Raw genomic sequence first — 6,000 nt, 5'->3', positions numbered from 1 at the left:
CACAGCCACAGCCCCCAGCCCCCTCCCCACAGCCCCAGCCACAGCCCCCAGCCCCCTCCCCACAGCCCTAGCCCCAGCCACAGTCCCCAGCCTCAGCCCCAGCCCCCAGTCCCCAGCCCCCTCCCCACAGCCCCAGCCACAGCCCCCAGCCCCCTCCCCACAGCCACAGCCCCAGCCCCCGGGACAGCTGCAAAACCGGCGGTTTGCACTAGGCAGGCAGGTTTTACTATCAGGACTACTGGCTTTGAAGATCCCCGCATTTCTCACAGGACTCGCAGGAAACAAATGGGATGATGATTGAGCTTCTTCTCAGAAAAGGCTCTCTGGTGCATCTGATGTATGTTAAATGCACTGACCTCCTCCCACAGGCCTCCTTCCTGCCTCTTCCCGGTGCCTCAGGCGGCAGCATGCAGGTAATAAACGCTCAAGAAACCATCGCTGAATTAGGGGGTTTGTGGGATGGATTCCTCAACATTAAATACCTCAAAGGACATCTATCTTCTATACAGAGAGTCTAGCTGTGTTTTGACACTGAGGTGTTTTATTTTGGTTGTTGTTCTTAGATTTTGTAAATTGATTTTTAGAGAGAGGAAGGATAAGCAGAGGGAGAGAGAGAAACATCGATCGGCTGCCTCCTGCACGCCTCCCACCGGGGACAGGGCCACAGCCCGGCACGTGCCCTGACTGGGAACCGAACCGACGAACCTTTGGTGCCCAGGCCGGTGCCCAACCACCTGAGCCACGCCAGCCAGGGCTTGACACGAGCTTTTTGAAAAAGAGCACCGTGGAGAGATGCACGCGGCGATAGACAGGGCTGTGGGGAGGGGGCTGTGGCTGGGGCTGGGGCTGAATTATTTAAATCATTTAAAATGCACGTGGCATGGCCATCGTAACACCAAGAAGCATCTACTGGAAAAAAGGCCAGCCGCCCATGAGCCGAAATCTCCCCTCCGCATCCCTGCCTTTCAGAAGCAGATCGGCCGTTCCTACAACCGAACGCCACAGGCAACTGAACAGCGAGCTGCGGTTCGCACCCCACGGATGTATTTCAAAAACGTTAATTACGCTGACGAGGCGTTACCCCAAGACTGCTGGCTGCATGATTCGTGAATGCGAAGTTCCAGGAGAGCCGAGCCGAACCAGGCGATGCTAGGACAGCAGGAGCAGCAGGAGGCCCCGGGCTGCTCCCCCCCCACCCCCGCAGGAAGGTGGAGCAGGAAGCACTGCAGAGGAGGGTACAGGCTCTGCCGGCTGCTGGGGTTTGCTTTGCCCGAGGGCACACGTCTGCACCCTGGTTAACGAGGGGCCTGGGGAGCATTCGGGTCCACGGACCGGCTCATTGGGGAGAAGGAAGCAGGAGGGACGAGCCAGAGGCCGGTGGGTTTGGTTCCCGCGGGAGTCAGTGGTGATTTGGAATGTGGTGCTTCTCCGCAGGTGCACGTTGTCCCCCGACCCCCCCACCATCACCACCAAGAAAAGGAAATATGAATATTTAAAATCAACCGCGATGTGGAGGAAACCTAACAGGAAATACCAAGCCAGTGTAGCTCAGTGGATAGAGCGCCAGCCTGCAGACCCAAGGGTCCCGGGTTCACACCTCGGTTGCAGGCTCCCCGACTGCCGGGCCCTGGTTAGGGCTCATGCAGGAGGCAACCCATCAATGTGTTTCTCTCACATCAGTGTTTCTGTCTTTCCCTCTCTCTTCCACTCTCTCTGAAAATCAATGGAAAACTATCTTTGGTGAGGATTACCAAAAAAAAAAAGAAAAAAAAAAGAAAGGAGCATGTCCAGAATGCACCTGAGGTATGGAAACGGGCTCCGAGTCCCAGCATGAACTCCGATTTCATACAGGTACAAACTCGCACACGGACGGACAGACACAGCTGTGTGTGTAGATGTGTGTGTCAGTGACACACACACACTGAGTGGCCAGATTGTTATGATCTCTGAACGCATAATAATCTGGCCACTCAGTGTATATCCTATACAATAAAAGGCTAATATGCAAATTGTCCCCTCGACCAGGAGTTCAACCAGAAGGCAGGCCGGCCAACCGCCCATGCCCCCTCCCCTGGCCAGGCTGGCTGGACCCCACCCATGCACGAATTCATGCACTGGGCCTCTAATATATATATACACACACACCAAGTGGCCAGATTATTATGCGTTCAGAGATCATAATAATCTGGCCATTCAGTGTCTATTCCTTGGCTCCCTCTGGTCAGAGGGCCTGAGGGCAATGGCACTCCTACGGCAATAAGCACACTCATGCCCACATCTTGGTTTCTAAACACCATCCTCAAAAATAAAAATAAAAACAGAGCTCCTTCGAGGACAAACTAGGGAAAATACAAAGTGAGCCTGAAACTCAGGAAGTGCTCAGGACACGATGGGTGTGTGAGGCCGGAGCGAATCTGACGGGAGCGTCCATGAGCCAGCTGGGACCATCTGAGCGGCAACGTAAGTAACGGTGACACCGGATAAACCCAAAGAGCAAAATAAATACCCTGACTCCGTCCTGAAATGAGAAAGCAATTGGATAAATAAGTAAATGAGACGAAGGGCCAACTCTTCCTGCTCCTGGACTCTAGCTCGCCAGCGTACCAAGAACGAGGGACGCGGGAAAGTGCCCTCAGAGGATCAGAAACAGTCGTTGCAGGCAAAACCCTCAAACTAGTCAGTGCAAGTTTAAGGAGACGCAGGATATACGCATGGTCTCCAAGTACCTCCTCCAAAGCAAAGCAAAAAATAGTAAATTCACAGCACAGCTACCTGGCCCTCAACCCCTCAACCCAGTGGCCTGGCAATGTAAATATCTGTGTTTTCTGATGGTCTTAGGCTCCACAGCAGCGGTTCTCAACCTGTGGGTCGCGAGAACCGCTAGCAGGGTCACCTAAGACCATCGGAAAACACAGATATTTACCTTACGATTCATAACAGTAGCAAAATTACAGTTATGAAGTAGCAACGAAAATAATTTTATGGTTGGGGGTCCCCACAACATGAGGAACTGTATTAAAGGGTAGCGGCATTAGAAAGGTTGAGAACCACTGTGGGGCCTCGGTAATGGGGGGCTCACTGTCCAGTTCTTCCCACTTTTCCGTATAGTAGAAACTTCAAAAAAGAAAATGTTGGTGCCTGGCCAGCGTGTCTCAGTGGCTGAGCGTCGACCTATGAACCAGGAGGTCACGGTTCAATTCCAGGTCAGGGCACATGCCCGGGTTACGGGCTCGATCCCCAGTGTGGGGCGAGCAGGAGGCGGCCCATCCATGATTCTCTCTCATCACTGATGTTTCTCTCTCTCCCTCTCCCTTCCTCTCTCAAATCAATAAAAATATTTTTCAATAAATAATAAAATGTTGGAAACACCCAATTAAGGAACTAAATGTAACTTTCATTCTGGTGGCCACTTAATGATTCCTAATTGGGCATACAGACGTCGTGTCAATCAGCAACCCGGCGCGAGCCGAGTGGGACAGGGCCATTCCTGCTGACCCAGGGGCCAGAGGAAGGAGAGCCACATTCCCGAGGCGGGAATCAATCGGAACAGCAATCCAGTCCGAACAAGGCGGGCCCGGGGAACAGCAGCCGGAGAAGGAGACTGGGAACTGGGAGGTGGGCGTGGGGTTCTCAGCAGGGGAGGATCGCAGTCCTCTGGGTGCCCAGATGTCTCTCCGCAGAGACATGGCCCAGGTAAGACGGACGCAGGACGCGCAGGCTCTGTCCCTCACGCAAAGCCCGCCCCTGGGGTGCAGACCGGCCTTATCGGGGACTGATTAGAGGAGGGAGGAGGCGCGGACCTGCCACGCCAGGGCCGGTGGAAGTTGGTACAGTTGCCTTACTGAATGTGATTTAATTGCTGAATAAACGGATGCGGTGAATCAGCCCGCCGTAAAATGATGTCACCGGCCATAAATCTGTGCTGTAACCTTTGGGGCGCGGCATGAATGTGCGCTCTGTAACCCACATCTTCACCACGGCGCGCGGGAAACCGTGGCCGGGTAATGAAATACACACATGTTCCTCGGAGACTGGGAATGCGGGGATGGGGAAGGGAAAAACATGATCTTCGCTCCAGAGAGTCCAGGTCAGGAAGCGTCCTGCGATGATTCAGAAAGCTTCAGGAAGCGCGGCGGCGGCCGATGCAGCGCGGGGAGGACGGCACCGAGGGGGAATTCCAGGCCGGTCCTCGGGGAACAGAGAGGAACTGGATCCAGAAGGGGGGGCCTTCGGGGCTGCTAAACGGACCTGGCCCGCGAGTGCGCTGCGAGTGCTTGCTCGCTCTAACACGGCCACCGGCTCCAGGCTGGAGGAGAGCTGGGAGCCAGGTCCCCGCGGCCAGTGGCCTTCTGAGTGCGGCTTGGATAGTTCAGTTCACACCTGACAGACCGCATGTGGAGAGGAGGGGATTTGGTCCATAATCATGACCCTTTCAGAGGCGAACTGAATCCTAGGAAGTTAGTAATTCTAAATAATAATGACTTTTTAATCCTCGCCTGAGGATAGGTTTCATTGATTTGAAGAGAGAGAGAGAGAGAGAGAGAGAGAGAGAGAGAGAGAGAGAAACATGAATTGGTTGCCTCCTGTACGCCCCCAACTAGGGATCAAACTTGCAACTGGGGTATGTGCCCTGACCAGGAATCGAACCCACAACCTTTTGGTTAGGGGACGACGCTCCAACCAACTGAGCTACACCAGCGAGGGCAAGAATGATTTTTTTAAAGCCAATAACAGTGCTCGGCCGGTGTGGCCCAGCGGCTGAGCATCAGCCTGTGAAGCAGGAGGTCGCAGGTCAAACCCCGGTCGGGGCACATGCCCGGGTTTCAACTTGATCTCCAGTACGGGGCGTGCACAGGCAGCCGATCAATGATTCTCTCTCATCACGGATGTTTCTACCTCCCTCTTCCTCTCCTTTCCTCTCTGAAGTCAATACAAAGATATTTTTTTTAAAAAATAATAGCTAATGTTCAGTAAACGCTCCAATGTACCTGGCCTTATGCTTAGCAATTAGCTGTATGAACTCAATAATTTCCTTCCAGAGTGCTCGCTGAGCCTCAACAGGACGCAGTGCTGACCCACATGCTGCTGGCAATTCTAAGAGACACAACGATGACTCCTTTGAGCCTCCTCCACAGTTCTCGTCCCCTTTTTCTTTCTCTTTTTCTTTCTTTTTGGACACACTGAAGGTCTGCTCAGGGGTGAACTGCAATCATTCTAGCTGCATTTATTTCAGAACTGCCGAGCGGGGCCAGGCCTCCCGCACTGCTCCGTTCGTCTCCACAGCAGCACGGCACACTCACGCCACGCTGCTCCCGGTCCCCAAGGAACAGGCATCGCCCAGGGGACGGTCATTCTGTGACAACCTGGACGCCCGCCTGGAAAAGGGTACGAGATGCCACAGACACATACACTCTCCCCGAGTCTCTGCAGCAGGAATCCGATGTGTCAGAGCACACCCCATTCTAACAGCAGCCCACAGCCACATACAGGCCGCCCTGGGGTTACGTCGGAGATCCGTTCCCACGGCGCGATGTAACGCGATTTTCGGCGTTAAGTAGGAACCCACCTACATAAGCACCTCCGTCACTCACATGGAACACATACACAGCAGTAATGAAGTGAAACAGCAAAAACAACTTAAAAGATAACAATTCCTGACCTTTACTTGTGGTAAATGAATAATAAAAAACATAAAGCACATATGTACAGACATCGAAATGATGGAACTTTTTTTTTTTTTATAAATAAATGGGAGATGGCGATGTAACCACGAAACAACATACGTCGAGTCCGACGTAACCCGAGGACTGTGTGTATATAGAATTGATTTCAGAGAGGAAGGGAGAGGGAGAGAGAGGCAGAAACATCAATGATGAGAGGAACGTCATTGATCGGCTGCCCCCGGGATGCCCCCTCCTGGGGACGGAGCCCACAACCCCGGCAGGTGCCCTGACTGGAACTGAAACATGACCTCCTGGCTCATGGGTCGAGGCTGAGCCA

This window comes from Plecotus auritus (assembly GCF_963455305.1).
Source record: "Plecotus auritus genome assembly, chromosome: 2".
Taxonomy (NCBI): Eukaryota; Metazoa; Chordata; class Mammalia; order Chiroptera; family Vespertilionidae; genus Plecotus; species Plecotus auritus.
The sequence above is the reverse complement of the archived record's forward strand: the minus strand, read 5'-3'. Positions refer to the sequence as shown.